The sequence below is a fragment of the Patagioenas fasciata genome, chromosome 3 (assembly GCF_037038585.1).
Source record: "Patagioenas fasciata isolate bPatFas1 chromosome 3, bPatFas1.hap1, whole genome shotgun sequence".
NCBI lineage: Eukaryota > Metazoa > Chordata > Aves > Columbiformes > Columbidae > Patagioenas > Patagioenas fasciata.
The window spans coordinates 19,123,771-19,144,584 of record NC_092522.1 but is presented as its reverse complement, the minus strand read 5'-3'; the positions used below and the strand labels follow the sequence as shown (position 1 = coordinate 19,144,584).

Below are 20,814 nucleotides of genomic sequence, written 5' to 3'. Positions count from 1 at the left end.
TATGAATTTGCATTTAATTTTTCTTTCATCTAAAATTTTACAGTTTAGATCCATTAGAGGCAAATACCATCTCGACAACATATGCAAAACTTATTCTATAAATACTGTTATCGTGCAGTTCACCTTTTCAGGTTGTGAAACTATCTAGAAGAGGAAAAAAACCACTTTCCAAGAATTATCAACTGAGGGGAAGAAAAAAAATCAAAATCTTGTTTGGAAGTCTTAGAAGGAAGAGTAAACAGCTTGTCACTGGCAAGCAGGGGAAAAAATTGAAGCCCCTCAAGGCAGAAGTCTAACAGGTGTCTCTAACCCCTTGGATTTCGTGTCTTGTACTCTCCCATAGAAGTATACTTGGTCAAGGTCACCTTTCTCTTAGTTCAGGAGTATCATTTATGCACCTGTTCAAATAGTTTCCCTTCAAAAAGGCCTCTAAACTACAGTATCTTCCTTTGAATCTCTGCATTCAGCGTGTGTTATGCTTTTGCAACAAGGGAAATAAAGGAGGGACAGTTACCAAGTCCCTTTGCCTCCCAATATAGTGCAGAAAAAAAACTGCCTTAATAAATACAACACGGGTGCTGACTGGCTGGTGCCTGCTTACCCTAATGAACTTAAACTCTTATTTGTAGTGGACTTCTGTCAAGACAGAAGTGAGGCACACAAGTCCTCTTAATCCATTAGCTCTAAATCCAGCAGAGCTTTCACACTTCTTTTTTTGAATTGAAGAAGAAAACCTGAGTGGGAACATAAAATGAGGCAGTGCACAACTCAAGAGAAGATCCTGGGCAGTGAGCACGTGAGATTTTGAGGCAAACAGCAATGAAAACCAACAACAAAACTGGAATTGTGATGGAAAAGCTGTGAGAGGAATGCCAGTCTGCAGTTCAGGATGAAACAGTAAGTTTGAATTTTTGTTGTATTTTTCCTATTTCATTTGGATTTTTAATCAAAGATAAAGCCAAAGACAGAGAAAGGATGGGCTGCACACCCTCTCACAATGAGATTGCGAATACAATTGCAAGAAGTGGTCTTAAGGCTTTCAATAAACCCAAAAGTGTTTTGCGTATTGATCTGGGAGATAAAGGAATCCCACTGCTTGTTAAAGGTTCATCTTGCTACAATATTGATGAATTCCACCAGTATGGGATCCAGGGGAAAGAATACCTGAGAGAAAAGGAGGATGAATTATCGGACCAGGACAACAAAGATGATTTGCAGTTATCTTCCAAGGCCCATTCAGATCCTCAAGTTTCCAGGGAAGACAAGGAAATTGAGAGGACAGCCACAGATGCTGAAGTTGTTATGTCCAAACTGATTGAGTCTCAAAAAAGTATCACTGAGGCCATACAGATCAGAAAGCAAAGCTCCTGTGAATCAGAAGCGTCACCTTTCATTTGGGATGACAAGGATGAAAGCAATGCAAAGCAAATTCCCAAGAAAGGAAAGAAGCAAAAAATCACAAGCTGGCAAAACAAGGTCGATCTAGCAAAAGTAAAGAAAAGTCCATTTCGTCACCGTGCGAGACAGAGAAAAAAGTAGATTTCCCAGAACTGCTTGTTAAGGCTCATCAGAGTGCATACACCTACTTAAATCCCAACCTCTCGAAATATGAAACTATACTTCATATGGCCAACCAGGCTACCCAAACTCAACTCTTCCTACAGCAGATGGTAAGCTTTCTTGTGCTTCGTTTTGATGAAATCAACCAGCTCTTGGAAGAAATTGCCAGTGATGGTGAAAGTCTCCTCAAAGACATAGGTGGGAATCTGGCATGGCCAGCAGAAAAAGGTGATTTGAAGGAGCACCCTGATCTTCTGCAACAACTACTGCAGTACACAGTCAATAAAATGCAGTTAGTGAGTGGGACACTGGCCTCTCTCACGTCTGACGCCCTGCAGGAAACATGCAGCTACCTGCAGTCTGCTGCAAGCAACCTGGAAGGAAAACTGAAAGCAAAGCAAAGCTTTGATGAGCGCCTGCTGAGGATGGTGAGGCTGCTTGAAGCCTCAGCAGTGAGATCCTCTCAGTCCCAGGGTGATGACAGGACTCTCTGCTCTGAGGACAGTGGCATTTGCGTGGACAACGAATCCCTCAAAGACTTCAGTGCTCTCAGCCAGCATGGAGGACAAGCAAGCTGTGATTCCTATGCACAGGGACATCCATCCCAAAAGTATGCCAGAACAGTGCGTGATGGGACAATGTCGCCAGGCACAGCCACATCCCATGACTGTGCACTTGAAAGGCATTTTAAAGATATATTTTACTCATCTGTGCGGAGTAAAGAAGCAACTTCTTGTCAGGGTAGAGTACCAGAAGGCATTTCTATCACGCCCCAATATGCAAACTTGAGAAAAAGTCATTCCTATAACTCCTTCCAGTCTGACTCTATTCAGGAAGATGAACATTTCAAAATATGTGAATCAACAGATTTTCCTTATGATGATGATGAAGATGATGAGGGAAGCACCCTGGGCGAGGATGATGACAACACAAGTTTATCAGATATGGGGAAGGATGCCCTGCCGAGGAGGCCCCTGTCTTCACCTGCAGTCACTGATAACACGCAAAGACAGTCCATCAAGAGGACAGAGAATGCAGAGAGAGAGGAAATTATTCTGAAGATGAAATATGCCATCAGTGAAAAAATCAAGTTTGTCCCAGCTAAATCCAGACATAAAGAATGGACAGAGGATGAGAGTGGAAGAGCGGTTTTAACAACAAGGCCCAGTACAGCAATGGGCAGACAGAAAACCTTCAGGAAACAACGACGGTCCAGGTCAGAGGAGTCCCTCAGAAGCCAGGCAGAGGACCTGACCCTCCTAGAGCTGCAGAGAACTCAGAAAGAGCTCAGCAAAAGGCTTGAAATGTTTTATGAGAAGAAGGATACACATAGCAACCCAGAGCCTTGGAAATCAAGAGCAGCACCCTATTTACAGGATGAACAAGTTACAGCCAGGTCCTCTAGCAAATTGAAGGCCTGCCTCAGAAAATTTGGACTTCCAGTTATTCCACCCACCATTCCTTTCCAGAGAGGCCTGGCACCTTTAAATCCTAAGCATCGTATTTCACCAGTAGAAGACACGGACCCTTCAGACGCCAATGGAGTTTCTTCTAGCTTTCCAAATGCCTTTCCTCCTGCACTAACTGCAGAATTAAGCAAGAAGGACACAAAGGAAGAAGCTGACGAAGACCTTGAGAACCTGCCACCACCACCACCTGAAATGTTAATGGACACGTGTTTCGATTTATCTGAGCCTGAAGAAACTGCAAAAATAGAAGGAAACTCTTCAGAAGATGCCAAAAAGCCTGCCAAAACAGAATTTCATGCTGCTAAGAGAGCACAAGTTTCCCCAAAAATGAAAGCCTCTGTCCAGTCCATTGACTTACTGCCAAGTAAAAACATCAGTGGCCCCAGTGCGATCACTAATAAAGGTCTAAGGAATACAGGAGCAGGGGACGAGAAACTGCAGAGGTACTCTCTGGAGCTGAACCCTACCAGTGTGCACATACCTAGCCAGGAGGAGATACTGGAAACCCAGAGGAAAGAGGCTGCAGATTTGTACAAGCAAACCCATAAAATCATTCCTCTTCAAAATCCCAGTGGGGTTTCAAAACCACACATCAACAGCTCAGAGAGCAAAGAGCCCAATTCACCTGCGACTTTGGTGCAGTACCAGAAGCAAGGTTCTCCTGATTTGCTCAGGAGAAATGAAAAAGGCTCAGCATTTGCCAGGAGGGTCTCCCCAACGAGAACTCCTCCTCCTCCTTCTCCACCAATGGAGAAACGGCTTTTTAGCCCCCCAACACACCACAGACGCTCTCTGCAGGCTTGTAGCAACCCGCAACCAAGCTCACCCACCACGCAAAGGAAACCGAGTCCCCCCGCAAGTCCCAGGGTGCCCAGCCCACCCTCACAGAAGAAGCTGCCTTCTCCACCACCCCAGCGAAAACCGCTCAGCCCTCCCACGGGACACAAGCAAAGCTCGCCAACACCATACCGGATGCTGGGCTCCCCAGCCTACCGCCGAGATGCAAGTCCCCCACCGTTCTCCACCGCTCCTTCCCCACCAACCTCCCCATCCCGCTCCTACAAGGGGCCAAGACCTGGGCTGGATGCTGGAGATGAGCACCAGCTCTCCTCCTCCAAGAGAGGCAGCAATGTTCATTCGATATTTTGCCCAGCCACCTCTTCCTTATTTGAAGCCAGACCTCCACAGGAACCCACCAAACCCTCTGTGGAAGCGACCAGTCAGCCTGAAGCTTCATCACTTTCCCAAAAGACCAGCCTGCTTTTCCGGCAGCCTGGAGACCGGACCAGAAAGCTATCCCTGAGCGCTGCCAATCCTCAGCCGTTTGTGAGGAGAAGTTTCTCTGACCGCCGACCAGGGGTCCTGTTTCGTCTTCCAGCTGCCGTGACATCTGGCAGTGAACCCGCGCTTAACCACGCAAGGTAAGAAACTTCCCACTCTAGGCCAAGGAAGCGGAAGGGTAGCACTGCATTGGCTTTCTGAGCTCCTGATGAGAATTTAATGTCGTTGAGAGATTTCCCAGAAAAGTGCTCTCTTCATGTGCAGAACAGACAGCTGGGCAAAGATACCATGGCAGTTGCACTAGGTGATTGTTGTAGATCACTTCCAACTGAAATATTCTGTTCTATTTTCTCACCCCAGATTTCAGTCTGCCAGTATGAATACAGGGAGGAGTTAAGCTTCCATGGGTTGCTCAAGCCTTACACTTACATATCTGCTGTGACAGGTACCCCAGGGAAAATTCAGTGTTGGTTTCATGGCACAGAACTTCTCTTATTTGCATGGGGGCTAAAGATAGCCACATTCAATTCTTAAAAGCTCTGAAGTAACCATCAGGTTACACACATCTTTAAATAACCATTAGGAGGTAGGCTTGGACCAAGAGGAAGGGTATCATTCCTAACTTCAGCTTCTAAGCCAGTAAACTGTTCACCTGATATCTCTATTAAAATGTTTCAAATCAGCTGGCAAGAATGACAGATAATGTGAGCTTCTGAGCTTCTCATGTAGGCTTTCAGAACTAGGTGCCAATTTCAAGTCTAATGAGTCCACAGCCCAAGCCCAGTTTTCAAAGTGGAGAAACCTCCCATGGCTACTGAAGATTAATTGCTCTGAAAAAGTCAGTTTAAAGAAATTGAAGCATCAACACACCAGTTCCATGTTTGCAAGCATTGGTGGCCATTTTTAAAAAAATCTGGGCTTACCTTTAAATTCTCTCTACCACTTAAAAAAAAAAAAAAACACAAACAAAAACAAACAAACAAAAAAACCCACACAAAACAAAACAAAACAAAAACAAAAACAAAACAACAACTCAGAACCAGCTAGGAAACAGAAATGGTATTTGGGAATACTCAAAGATCAGTGTAACAGCCCGGAAGTAAAAAGGGTTGTTATTCTAGTTTCTTAGCATCTTAGGATGTTTAAGTCCATTAAGCTCTAAGCTACGCAAGAGGATTAAGACCCTTCTCAGGCAGCCTTTCCTCATGTGAGGAATATTGTTACTCTTGCCAGAGAACAGCTGAAATCATGTGAATCATCCCCATGAGCAGAGATTGCAAGACCAACACTAGCAGGAGACAAAACTGCACTTGTAAGTGCACAAGCACTCCGCACATTGTAAATACTGGGACAGTCCTGGATACTGAATGAGTAAAGGGACAGTCATAGGCACTGAAGCAAGGTGTCCAGGAATTCCCTCCCTAGAGACAGAAAAAGGATCAAGTTTCCCACAGGGACAGTAGAGAAAAGTGCTGAACAAAACATGTGAAGAACACGGAGAAATGCAGACCGGTTTGCATTCCCAGTTCTAATATTGCAATATATTCTGACATTTGAAAGTTTCCTAAAAGTCCTATATGTTGTTGCTGTGTTTTCTGTTGTTGTTGTGTACTATGTGAAGTCAGCTTTGCCTACTCCAGTGCCTGCTAGCAGATATAAATGTTTTCAGAAGAGGCTTTATATCAAACCTTGCAAGACAAAAGCCCTGGCAGTTTTATGGATCAATGTGAAAAACAGTCTTTTATAAATTGTTAGCTAATTTATACTTAAATGGGGTGTATTATCTTTCTATTGTAGTCTGTCAGAGCATAGAGAGTAATATAAAAAAAAACCAAAACAAACCACTGTAAATAAAATCTTCCCTTTCATGAAAAAAGTTATATATGCTAGTGTTATGATATACAGCATTTTGGAAGAACGACATATATCCTGAGCCAAATTCAACTTACCATTTATACAAATGGACATCAAAAGTAGTCCTGCTGAGTTAGTCCAAATTTATATCAATATAAGCAAAAGGGAAAATTGGCCCATTAATTGCCACATACAGTGATTTAAAATGCAATACACTACCGTGTGTTTTCTTACATTTAAAATAAGCTGCCTGGAGGAAGCTTTTACAGACCTTACATCAAATGGCCTTATTTGAATATCACAGCAAATACACTGATGGGCAGAGAACTGTTTTAGGAACCAGCATAAGGCAGAAGCTCCAAGAGCTCCTCCCATCACTGCTGCTCATCTCCAGTCACTGGGGACCAGCACGGTTGCCACAGCTGTGAGCGCCACATCCCCATGCACAGATGCCGACCCCTGCTCTTGCAGCAGATGCCATAAGAGACAAACCACCATACCCTGGTCCGTCTTTCTCCTTCAAGTTCATTAAGCATACAAGGCTTCCTCTGCCTTGCCATTCATTCAGCTGACGGAGGGAAATTTCGAAACGTGTCCCCAAACCAGATGTTGTGCTCCTAAACCTCCTCGTTCTGGCCATGTTTGCATCTGGTCTCAAGTTCACAAGCTATTCCCAACCAGCTGTCAGTCTCCTTTCCTTCATTCCTTCCCTTGCTCTACCTCTCCTCTACAAATATAACAATGCCTATTTTTTTGTCTGTGTGGGGGTTTTGTGTGTTATTAGCAGCTCCAAGCACTAGTCACAGGAGGGAGGAGAGGCAGAGGCAAACCTGCAATAGCATCACTCTTTTACAGGTAAAACATTTTGAAAATCAGTGAGTTAGCCAGTTTCTACTATGCTCCCAAACTCAAGGATAGAGTCCTCCAATTTTTCCATGCCCAATTAAAACATCAATTTGCTGAGAAACAGATTGTTTAAGAGAGGAGCTTGTACAAGCAACATGTTTCTCATTAGGCAGCTGAGCATCCTCTCCCACCCACTCCATTTTAGAAGAAACACCAAAAAAGGGGGGTGACTTCCATCTCACTTGCTAACTGGTGTTGCCAGGCATTAAATGTCAGTGCTATACGCAGACTTGCATGTCTCCTGTACACTCGCTGATCCCCTAGAAGGCAAAAAGCATTTCTTTCCCAAGATTGTCTCCTGCCCATCCTGTTCTCTAAGGAGTATCAGGACTTAAGACATCATTAGCCCTAAGGCGGGAGCTAGAGCTTTTGTGTCCAGTCTTAGGGTACTTGATGAGAGTTTCAGGTTTCAGTGCTCAAGTCAGTACAACTGGTTCCCACATGGACAGCCAGTACATGGACAGAATGAGCTGACTTTGCTGGTTTCTAAGCTTGGTCGTTTGACAGCGATCAGCAGCTATTGGCATCTTATCAAGGCATAACATGTACAATCGCTCTGCTCACAGAAATCTTGCTGATCTGTAATAGGATTTCTGTGTGTGCAGTTAAACAAAATAATATTTTATTAAGATTCCTAATCTCCCAAGAGGTAGAACAAAGATAAAAGATTACATGCCTTTAAGATATTGTTCGAGGAGGGCTTGAGGATGGATTGTGTTGACTGAATCAGACCGAAAGCAAGTAGCCCAAGTGAGACCTTCTGCAACTGGGTGATATTTGGGTCTGGATTATTTTCATGACTGGTCACATATCAGAAATCTCTTCCTCAGTTCAAATAATTAAACTCCTAGCAGTCAGAATAGGAACACGACAGCTTGTCTGTAGTTGAAAGCTAATACAGTTTAACAGTTTATATACTTAAAACACAATAATGATTCCCAGATAACTCATGTTGAGCTTAAACCACTTTAATTAGTTACAGCAACACAGGGCACATTTCAGCATGAAGGCCCAAGGCGTGAGACATACATGACTAGCTCCACTGCTATAATAGATCTTGATTCATAAAGTCCCTGTGACCCTAAAGATTGCCAGTGTGACTTCAGGAACATCATTTACACTTTCCGTGTCTCAGTTCTCCTGACTGCAGCATCCCACAGTCATGTTGGCATACTCAGAAATCACTGTAACCTCACTCAACAGATGTGTAACAGAGGTAAGACCTTTCCTCCAGCAGGGTCTGGAACAAGACTTTTTGTGCAAGTCTGTGTCCACCTGCAAGTAAACCCAGATTCATACTGATCCCCGGTTCGACATATGAAACGTTTGCTTCCCAGTAGACTTTTGGGAGTGAACAGTACAGTGCATATACACAGGAGACAGGGAATTACATAGTATTGTGCAGCATCTGTGCTTTGAGGGTTAATGTGGTCTAATCAGTGCTGTTTTAAAAAGTCACAATTCATTAGCCTCTTAACTTAAGCATCTTTCCTTCTGCAGCTTGGAGGAGAGCCCTAGGAAAGCAGGCGACTCTTGGAACAGCCCTTGCGTACCCGAAATCAAAGAGTCCAACAGATCCGCGTCCCACCCCGAGCTCTACATCGTGGGCCAGGGGCTGCAGAGGGACTGACAGCAGAAGCACCTGCAAAGAATCAAAGCCAGAGGCCCCAGGGGGCCTTAACCAAACCTCCAAAGCCTGTCTCCATTGTTTTTTTTAGGAAACAATATGACGGCATCACATGGAAAAACCCAGACTGGTCCCAACAATCTAGTGAAATATCAGTAGAGGGGTAGGCAGCTGCTTCTTCTTTGGATTGCATTTCGTGGCGCAACTCGAAGATTTACACTGAGCAAAAGAAATACTTCGCAGTTGGTCAAGTCTGAGGCAATTTGATTTGATAAAGACAGGACCCAGAGAGAAGTCCTTTGTTTCGCTGTTTGGCTAAAGGAGTTCAAAAACTTTCAGAAATTATCAATATTTGACAATTTATTTATTCAGGAGGCACCAAAGTTTCAGTTATGTAAAAAGTGTCTGTTGTGACATTTCCAGGGGGGAGGTAAAATCCTGAACCAATTGATTTTTCTTGCAAAAACATCAATGGCTTCAGCAAAACCACATCTTTACACTGGGTATTTGTCAACATGCAGAAAAAGAATAAGACCAATACAAGTTAAAACAAAATAACCTCTTTTAAAGGAGTAAAATTAGGGACCTTATTCCCTCAAAAAAGGCTTTGATCTTCTAAATCACCCTTGATCATCATATAATCTCATCACCTCTAGTTTCCAGGGTACAAGGCTTAATCCTGATTAGAGTAGTTTTGTAATAGCCCAATCAAACATTATGAATCCTGAGGCACCTAAGGACATGTATTTTTTTTCTTTTTTTTAAAGAGAAGAGAATGCTAGCATAGAGAACCCTGCTCTCCCTGAAACAGATTTATATTCTTTCTGATTTATGCCGTTTGAGGGGATTTATTGTCATTTCACTGAAGAGTCTAGACAGATGTTTGTTAATAAAAACACAAGTTCTTTACAGTCGATTAATCCCAGGCTTTTACAGTGGAATACAGTTTCAGAATTTACTGGATCTTGCTCACCTCATTTATCATCACAATTAAGATGCAAATTTGAATTAATGTAATTTTAATTACTTTAATTTGATGTGATTTTATATGCAACTTCAGCACAGAATGAGATCCAGGAAAAAAAAAAAAGCCATTTGTGGTCCTGTTTTGATAGGAATAGTTTAAATTTTTCTTATGGTTTTCATGATAGTGGCATCTGGGCACTCCGCCTTCACACAGGATTTTTAACCTTTCCTGCCACCTTCATGGTGGGAGAACTGAGACTCGTGTTGTGCTGTACAAGGGACCCCTTTGGATACTGAGCTCCTGAGGTTTTAGTCTGGTGCCTTAATCACAACGATCCTTCTTCAATTATTTCAGTGCCATCTTCTGACACCTTAATTGTCATATTTAAGGTGAGGTATTGAACAGAAAGAAGCAACTCCCGGTAAGCAGATGCTGTGGATCGTCAGGGCTTTGTGAGCTTGAGGTGGTACAGCAGCCTTACCCAGAGTGTACAGCCAGGAGATGTCAACACATCCACCTTGCAGTCACACAGGCAGATGCACCGTCCCCTGTTGAACTGGGAAATCACTGCGGGTACTGCAAAGATCAACAGCAGGGCAAACTGCAGGCTGGCCTTCCCCCTCATCAGAAGTGTAGCTCCCTCCCAGATACACAGAGATACAAATACATTCGCGTGCACTTTGAGTTTGTCTGTTCTGCTGGCAGGAACTACCCAGAATGGAACCAAATCAGGAACATGACAGCAGAAAGTCAGCGCTTTGCATGCCTAAATGTGGCTTTGAAGATGAAAATGTGACAGAGTGGGAGGACAACTTCTGCTCAGCTGCTACAATCATTTTATCTCTTTATGGTTTCATGCTGAAATGTCCCGGCACCCATGATGGGTGATGAGAGAAAGTATTCATTTATATACCCCAGGCACCAAAATCTGTGGTACAAGAGCTACAGCGGCACATGGAGCAACACTTCAATTCAGCAATCAGGCTGGAAACCTCCTCACACATGTGCCAGCTAGACGTGGAGTCAGCCAAAGCATCTTCCCCCAAAAACCAGGCTCCCCTGAAAACCTGGCACACAAACTGTCATCCTACCACAGCATCTCTCCCAGCTTTGACTAAGCCCATGGTCGTCAGGAGGCTCATTGCAAACACAACCCCACTTGAACACTGCAGCTGCTGAAGGGTTCGGATGCTGCTCTAAGGACGCTGCAGAAAACAGAGAATTATATTCAAGAAACAGAGCTTCTCCAGGAGCGATCTACAACTTTATAATATGAATTTGTGACTACATACAGCTAACAGATTCTCTTCAGTACAGTTAATGTACAGGACTATTGCAAATAAAGTGTTTACCTTCAATTTGTATCGCAAGCATGAGATTAAGAGTAACTATAGTATGGAGGAAATTATAGTTTGGGTGGTCACTTTAAAAAAAAATGTTTATACAGTTTTTTTGGACAACACTTTCATTTTTCATTAATGTAATTTTTCTGGAATACAATTGTTTTATAAGACCATACTCAAATTTAAGATTTATTTTTTACTGATGTAAATAAATCAGAGTTTTTATATGCAAGGTATGAATTGAGCTCTCTTACATTCTGTATGCAAACAGCTTAAATCTTACCCCAATGTTATACTACTGATTTCTTCCTTAGTACGCTAACTAGTGCCCTGTGCTATAAAAAGTCTATTTGCTTCCTCCTCACCACAGTGCAAGCCTGTTTTATGTTTTACTTGTACATCAATTAAGGTTGCATTTCCACTACACAAACGTGCCTTCTTTAGGCTACAAGATCAAGCCTGTACACTGACAGAGCAGAGCAGAGATCAGCTGTGCTTCCACCCTTCCCGTGCCCTGATTTAAGCTTGAGCTACCTGGCAATTTTGTACTCTGTTTAGTAGAGTTCCTGCATGCAACCACGGCTAGTTTGAGCAGCAGGTAGTGGTTTTCCCCTAAGGATTAAAACCAGAGTGCACCTGCTGCAGTGGAGTCTCATTGCAGAGGGGCTGAGCACAGAGTGAAGCAGTATCAGTTTTCCAGCCAGGGCTTCACTGCTGCAAGAACAGTGGCCAACAGCTCTGTGTGGCACTTTATCTGCAGACCTTTAAAAAGCTGGCAGGTGCCCTTGCTTCCAGTGACGCTGCTCACATCTCAGACCTTGCAGGGACTTGTCATTCCATACCCTCAGTATCTGAAGACCACAAGAACATGAAAGCACTACTTATACTCCAGTTACTTCTTTGACAAGAACTACTCCAGATATTAGCAATCTGGTTGACAGCACTACGCAGGTTATCAATAAAACCAGCGTGTCACAGTGTTTGCGCTGCCACACCTCTGAACACCCAAAGCATTTCATAATCATTTATGAAGTTTCGTCATTAAGAGGAATATTCTGAGAAGTTGTTCCCTTTGCTCTATGTAGGAGGGAAAGAAATCTCAGCACAGAGATAGAGTAACCTGTTCTTACTGTCATGTCTCATCAGTAAGGAGCTGCCAACATCTCCTGAAGAGAAATCCTTCTAGATTAGCAGATCATTAATCCATCCACAGTAGATACACTCGGTGCCATCATGACTGCAGTGTGTATAGATGCTTGTTGCAGTTATGAACTTCAAACTCAGATTTTGATCTTCCTGGGCAAGATACTGCAGGTTTCATAATGCTTGCAGTATTGATTAGGGACTCATTTCCATGTTGTCCTCAGACAAATATAAACTCACTACTGTATATTGGATCAACTGAAAGTTTGGAGCAAAGATCCCAACTTTCCATTTCTTGCCCATTTTGGATGAATAATGAAAATGTAAATGTCAAAAAAAAGATGTGCAGATACAGACAGTAGGCACTCAGCTGGACAAGGTGGTCAAGACCCAGGACCACGTTATCCCTCTGATCTCATTTTGGTTCATCTCACATCTGCCTGCCCTGCATATACCCTGTTCCACCACTGCAAGCACAAAATTATCTGCAGCCTTCACCATCCCTAATTGCTCTCCACTTTACTGACATACTGAATTTCAAAATCTGGCCGCTTACCTGTCCTCATCCTTTCTTTAGTAATATTCCACTCTGTGACTGCATTAAGTAATCCTGTGAGGATTTCTGGAGTTAGACTGTATAGAGTACACCCTTTATCAAGGTTCTTTTAAAGGAGAAAGGGGTTATAAGCCTGTCTTACTCTGTATGAATCCCTCTTGCTTTAATAAAGTTTTCCTTGAGGCATAGATGAATTGATTATATAGCAATTAAGAAGAAACTGAAAGCTTTCAGTGTTAAAGGCTGCTCTTCATTTATTATTACTATTACTAAACCACTGGGTCTTCAGCATATGAATGAATGAAAGCTGAGGCCTAGGGCTGCCAACACAGCAATGTCCTTCACAGTATCACAGTATGTTTGGGATTGGAAGGGACCTCAGAAGATCATCCAGTCCAATCCCCCTGCCGGAGCAGGAACACCCAGATGAGGTTACACAGGAACATGTCCAGGTGGGTTTTGAATGTCTCCAGAGAAGGAGACTCCACAACCTCCCTGGGCAGCCTGTTCCAGTGCTCTGGCACCCTCACTGAGAAGAAGTTTCTCCTCAAATTGAAGTGGAACCTCTTGTGTTCCAGCTCGATCCCATTACCCCTTGTCCTATCATTGTTTGCCACTGAGAAGAGCCTGGCTCCATCCTCACGGCACTCACCTTTTATATACTTATAGACATTAATAAGGTCCCCCCTTAGCCTCCTTTTCTCCAAACTGAAGAGACTCCCCAGGGCAGTGACTGTAAAGCTGGGAACAAAACTTTCCAGGCATTCCAGTAGACACAGAAAGATATATAGCAAGGCTGACATGGCGCTACAGGTAAAACCTAAACCAACAAATTCACTGGCTGCTTGGCTTTTGAGTGTGACTCTAAGAAGTCAGCCTAATGGGGCAATTTGCACCTTGCAGCCTTCCTGCCTCTTGAACCCAATATCAGTGTAAGAGTCTTATATTCAAACTCTAAATTAAACCTGTCGGTATAATACAATTTTTTTTTTTTTTGTTAATATTTTTAATGTTTTCCTCCACTTCGAAGTGTTGTGTCTTGTCTTGTAAATAGAGTTACCATAGACATTGAGGGCACAAGGTAATGCATCTCTCTGGAGTTTTTTAATACTGATGTTTTTTAATCAATAACCTGATATCCAATGCAGATCCTTTCATCCTCATATTTCAGAGAAAACACATGCATATACGTACATGCGTTAATGGCATACCAGTAGGCTTCCATAGCACGCTTTTTCATGTGGATAAACCAGGCAATGGGGAGCATGAGGGCTGCTCGGCTGGCGCTCAGCGCTCTGCAGACAGACACAGGGCTCCTGGTAAGCAGTTACCTAATTCTGAATCTGAGACAAATATAATGTCGATCCACGTATCACATTAACAACAGCTGGTAACAGGATATCTCTAAGGTGCAAAATGAAGAAATAATCTAGAAAGCACCATGGACAGTTGAAATAAAATTACAATGCTACATTCTTCATGTTGAAAACCTCAGGACTTCAGAACTACTTATCCTACCAATAGCCAAGAGTGGGAGAAAGCACGTACTGCACCTCTGAGCTCTGCCAGCCCAGGCGAGGCAACAATTTCCCCATCCAGCCCTGCAGATTTCTCTTGACAGCCAAAGAGCTAGGAAAAGCTTTTCCACAGGGAAATAAAAGAAAAAAAAGCTGCTGGAAACACACAACAAGCGCAGTAGGCATTTAGATGCCCAGTGTATTCCCAACACAACGGCTCAGCAGCCTGTCTGCTCCAGCCACACAGTGAAGTTTGTCGTAACTGCCACAGAGGCTGTTTACAAACCAGCAAAAATAGAAAGGCACTTCTTTAAATAAACAGTGTACTAGTAACTTTAGGAGTCCTTCGATGGGTTTGATTTAGACTCCTTGCAGTGAAAAGGAGACTAGAACTTGTGCGAGCGTCTCTGTTCTTCAGATGATGCTTCCCAGGAGACTGACATGCTCCAGAAGTTCAAGGCAACAGCTCTGGGGCTGAGCATCTCCCACCACCCATTTTGGGATGGCAGGCCAGCCCAGCAAAGAGGTAAGCAGAAAGCTAGCACAGGGCCCAATGGATCCAGTTATCTTGAGGTTTCTATCTCAATTGTTTTTTCCTCCTAAATTTGCATAATACTGAGCCAAGACCTGAGCTATATCTAAATTTAATTTTGTAAGCCAAGCACTTAGCAGTACTCTGAAGCACCATCAGGAGGACCATGCATCATCCACGTTTGTTTATTACCATGTTTGAAGACTAAGAAATGTTTCTGATGTGAAAGAGCAGTGACTTCAAGGAGAGGGAAAAATACTACCCTTCCAACAGCAAGTTTCACTGTCTTTACTACGGTGTTTTAAAAAGATCTGAGAAAATATTAGAGCAGAGAGGGGGGTAAACAGGCAGTCTGTTTCCATGATTTTGTCTCCAAGGAAAACAAAAAAGACATATTCGCTTTGCTGGTAATGGCAACCCTGTAAGCTCACGGACTGTTCTTCCCTCCATCATGCTACCCTGCCTGGGCTTTACTAGGCCAGGATTAGATGATAGCTAAGCAAACACACACAGCTACATAAAATAGATTTTTTTCCTCCAGAAATCCTAATTCATACCTCACACATGCATTTTCTTTTGTAACATCAGAAACTGGCAACCATGCAGAATATGCTGACAGAATGTTATGGTTTGCACTGGGCTGTGAAGTGTTTTTTCCTAAGGCACAGGAATAATGGCAGCTACACGTTAAAATGTAAGTTTAGCAGATTCAAATGATTATGAAACAAAACTGTTAAACAATTTCTTAAGAGGCAGCAATGTCAATGATCACGCAGTTCATCAGGAGTCAGAGCCAAACCTAGAAGCGCTTGTTCCAGCTACACAGGAATTCATTACGCTGGGAAGCACTGGCCCATGGCAATGAGTTGTCACATAGCTCTGGGCTGAACGGCACCCAGGCTGGAGTATAAATAGATTTGTGAAACCCTTCTCACCTGTTGTTGGCCTTATGGTCAGCTCATCCTCTACAAACAAGTTACAAACAACACTACTGCTGTTCTGGGTAAATGCACATATATCTGCCGTCTGAAAAGCAGGGCATGTTTTCCCCATGAAATACGTTTCCTCTTCTTACATATAAAATTGTGATTGAAGGCAGCTATAAGCCAGAAATTACTCGGATTGCAAATGTGCAAAGCTTTGGGATTTGGGCCAAGTATTCTTCAGGTCTGTTGTGAGCAAAGGATATATCTAGTTAGAAAACTTTATTCTATATAGGACCTTTTGGGTACATTGTCTCCCAAACGTGTAAATAAATGATGCCATTGCAATGCCAAATAATGAAAAGTAGCAGCGGATGACACAAAGAAGCCATGGCAAAAGACAAAGAGGAGGAGAGGGTCACTAAGGAAAGGATACAGTGGGACAGATTTATGCATTGTTGGAAATGCACTAAGGAAGATCTTAGGCCAGCTTTTACTGGGACAAGTGCAATCTGTAATTTTGAAAACAAACAAACAAACAAACAAAAACTATAGCTTCCTACAGGCATGAAACATGAACTACTGTCACCCCTGGGCAGGACCAAAAGAGGGGCACGCTGTTACCATTACCGTCAAATGGAGCATTAATGGCAGGATCACAGGGAGGTCCAGCCTGCAGGGCCACCCACCAGCACCACTGGGCTGAGTTAGCTGGTGGGTGGCCGTTCCCTGAGGAAACAGGAGCATGTTTTGTTTTCACTGAGTGATACTGAAAATAAAAAGCTGCCAGAATAATACAGCAATCAAAGCAATAGAGATCCTGGTACTGGCACAATTATGCACATGTGAAAGTCATCTTATTAGAATAGCCAACTTCCCTTCTTGAAATAACACGTACTACTACTTGTATGTTTGCACTGACAGAAATGTGTCAACACTGAGCAGTTTTATAGTCTGATCTATTATATACGCTGACAGCATGCACAGACGAGGACTATTGTGAAAAGGAAGTGTCTCTACGTATAGATGTGTGCGTACAGATGTGTGTGCATCTGCAGAGGAAGCCCCAGCAGCAGCAGTTGAATCAGAGGGAATGTGACATTTGAGGCCGTGCCCGAGAGCCGGGGCACAGCTGCAGTGCTGGCCGCAGGGCACCGACGACGTCCCTTCCAGGAGCCAGCAGCAGGGAGTGACAGACCTGCACATCCTGCAGCCTTCACCCCAGTCTCCAAAGGGGGCCGAGGTTGTACGTGCTGCTCTCAAATGCAGCAGAGGTGAAACCTGTTAAACCACCATGAAAATAGCACAGCCTTTATTTATCCAGGGCACAGCTATTAGCACAGAGCATGGCTTTTACAGCTCCTTTACCACTGCCAACTGCATTCAAAGCTGTTGGGGGGCTTTTAAGGAAACACAGGGGCAGTTTGTTGGCCAGAGTTACTGTTTTTTTCAGCTAAAGATATCAAGGCAGAGTGGAGGCTTAATGGTTCGGGTCAACTCTAATTTTAACTAGAGTGGTTTTCTCACCTCTGTCTGTATCAAAGGCAGTATCACAGTATCAGGATTCAGTGTCAGCTGTCAGAGATTTGGTAGCAATGCAACCACTTTTATTCCCATCGTCACTATTTACCAAGGACTAAAATAGCCACCTCAGTGCAAATCCCCTCCCTCTGCTTGAGAGAGGGATTGCAGCACCTGGTTCCCAAGCTCACCTTTAACCTTGGCAAGAGCAAACTCTACCAGAATCACCTTATTATGATCCATGCCCCAGCTGCACCTCAGCAAAAGCAGCTCCCTTCAGGTGCATTCTTTAATTCTTTGCTCCACCTCTCACAGCAGCACCATGAAGCAGAATCAACATTCTTTACAACAGGAGCCTTCAGCCTCTGCACCATGCTTTGGGTCCAGCCTTCCTTCCTTGTCCTCCCAGTTTGCCATTCATTTTTCCATATCCTTCCCAAAGTCTTCTTGGCACTGCCAAGTTCATGCACGTACATTCTGCTGCAGGGGTTTGTGGTTGCACTTCCACAGGCAGATTCAGGGTCCAGCTAACCCATTTGCATGGCACATGCACTCCGAAGAGCGGGTAAGTCATGCCATCAGGTGTGTGCTTTGACTCTCGGTGAGAAGAAAGTGCCCATTTGAGGAAAAGATGAATTTTGCAGGCTGGATTCAGTGTATGTAGCACCAGTCTCTCTGCTCATGCAGCTTCAGAGTTCTAATGCCCCCTTGCACAGGGAGATGGCAAAAGACCACTCCCTACTCTGCAGGGGAATGTAAACTTTCTTCACTCCTTTATGGTAGACACCATATTTACCTTTTCTCCCCTGCCTTCCCTTATGACAACTCTACCTTCATCAAGCAGGAAGAACCATCTGTGACAGCCAGGGTCTGTCCTGGGCCTCTAGAAGGATGTAGGGTAAGAGTAAGCCCATGTACAAAGTTGCCATTCATCTATTTTCCTATCCTAACTTCTATGGTTTAGCAACTGCACTGCACATTAAATGAGTTAAACTGGGCCTGCAAGTGCAGCTTGCAGTTTCCTCTCTGGTGAGACTTCTGTAATAAAATTATAATAAAAATAAGTTTGAGAAGTTAAATATTTAAATTCTTATCAGTGCTGGAAGAAGGTTCAACACTGATTTGCCTTTTGTTTGTGCCATCCAAAAACCTTAGTAGCTTCTTAATGGCTTCTGAGATGTGCCCCTGTGCAAACCTGTGGCAGGAGAGCTCGTCTGAGCTGAATTAACCTTCACCCATTAAACCCTCTGCTTGTCACCAGAGACATTGTCAGCTAGATTTGATCTCACTGTTGTAGGACTGCCCCTCTTACAGGGAAACTGCCTCAGCTGGAGAGTTAAAAAAATAAAACACCTGGACAGAATAGGTACTGGCAGGCAATGCTTTATTCTCACCAGCTGTGGGGAGCAGTATGCGTGAAAGCACCACTCAAGGCCAACAGAGAGTTAAGAAACCAGTTACAGGGGTTACATTTCAAACCAACTTTGCAAGTGCTACAGCTAAATGCATGAAAACACGCTCTAGAGACCTCATATCATGTGCACAAAAGCTTTTTTCCCCCCCAAGTGCAGAAGGTTCCCCCCACATTCCCAAAGGCCCAAGCATAGCCAAAGAGAAAGTAAAACTAAAGGACTGTTATTCAGCCCAGCAAAAGCAGCCTGTGCAGGGAGCACTTACTGGGCTCCGGAGGGAGAGACCTGCAGAGGAGGAAAACAGCAAGAATAACTTTTGAGGTAGAGGAAGCAAAACCAGGAGGCCCTCGAGAGATGCCAGTTGCTTAATTAAAACAAAACAAAACAAAAAAGGCAGAAAAGCAACCTGTTGAAATAGATCTCAGGCAGTAGCAAACTGCAGGTGCTTAAGGAAGTGACATAGTTCCAGATCTGCAATTTAAACAAGGGGCAATGGGTACCAACTAGAACACAAGAGGTTCCACTTATATATGAGATCTGCAAGGACTGTGGCTTCCGCTGCAGGATCTCCAGAAACACTGGTGTTTCAGAGCCAGGTCCCTGGCTTAGATCGCATACCAAGACTTCATAGAGATGAGTTCCTGAGTACTCCCTGCTACCAAAAGTTGGGAGTTCAAAAAAAAAAAAACAAACAAACAGCAGCACAAAACATTTTAGAAGAGTCTACTAAATAATTTTGCCACTTTAATACTGTACTAAAAAGAGATTCCTTAAGAGGTGCCACAGTGCAACCATTTTATCTGGCAAGTTAGAGTCCTGCATAGCTTCAGACATACCGAACAATGCAGCACATAAACATAAGACCATAAAATTCCTGGAATGGTCAGATCTCCCTGGATTATTCTTTGACCTCCCAGCTTCCTACAAGGTCCTTGTATCTGTCAAGAACCTGTCAAGGCGCTTTTAAACTTCCATGGGCCCAGTGTGTCTCATGCTGTTATTTTCCTGTTTTTTCTTCTCCCCAAAACTTCTATTCTTCTTTCTTTCAAAACCCTGCCAGTATATGGAAGATTATGTGAACACAGATAAGGCTGCTTTGTTTTCATATCTGACTACACAGATGCACCAACATCTGCTGCTTTCAGCCCTTCCACTCTTCTCTCATCACTCCTCCCTCTTGTGCTTCCAAATCTGTGTATGGTGAAGGACTGGCACATCTCCTCCTCACTGTTTCCTGAATCTCAGGTTCAGAAGTGCTTTACTGGTCTGCATAGAAGGCAAATTCTTCACATCTCAAAAGACGGAAAGACATTTAGAAAATCTATATAGTTTTAAAAAAATATACCTTGTCCCACAATGCCTGCACACAGCTTACCTTTGCCCAGGACACCCTCAGCCCACTCACTGCCCACCCAGCACCCCATGTGCAAGGTGTCACAGCCCCCCTGCCACAAACCGCTCTCCTGCCCCTCCCCAGGGGTACCTCAGGGTGCTGGGTGGCAGTCAGATGGCACCCGTCACCTCACCACATCAGTCCATTGCATGTGGTGCACAGGGGACCACAGACAGGACGCATCCCCTGAAACGGGAAGAAAATTTCAGTGCATCTGGTGAGGTTTCTGCTGTCATTGGACTGGGGCTGTGAGCCTGACCTAGACATCTCAGGCCATTGCACCAGCAGCTACCAGAGACTTGTAAAGGGGCTGCCCGGCAGTTCGGCATCCGCTGCATACACTGGCATATACAGTGAGCTGCACATCCTCCCATAACCCCACTGCGTACCTTCTGGGCAAGCAGGTCCTGGCTTCTCATTCTATGCTTCTGAAATCAAACCATCTCTTCCTACAGTTCTAATGCTTCCAAAGCCCATCTCTTACTTTGTAAGTAAAAATATATGTATGTGCACATCTCTTAATTTCTATGTATATAAATATAGTATTTTCCTTTTTACAGTTACAAATTGCATTTACACACAGGTTTTATTTTTTTGGTATCTGTGCAAACTTCTTAGGGAACATGAGGTCAAGACATAAAACTTTAGAAAAATTCTTTTTTAAAATATTTTTTATTTTTAAAGAATTCTTAATTTTTTTTTATTAAGTTTTTTAAGATTTTTAAGTTTTTTTTAAAGTTTTTTTAAGGTTTTTTTTTTTTTTTTTTTTTTTTTTAAACCAACATCAAAATATATTAAGTAAATGTGTAA

The 20,814-nt window shown here is 43.4% G+C and overlaps 1 pseudogene; it reads left to right on the top strand.

Moving 5' to 3' along the window:
• The first annotated feature begins 669 nt into the window (after positions 1-669).
• On the top strand, positions 670-11,239 carry LOC136099969 (photoreceptor cilium actin regulator-like; annotated as a pseudogene).
• The last annotated feature ends 9,575 nt before the right edge of the window (positions 11,240-20,814 follow it).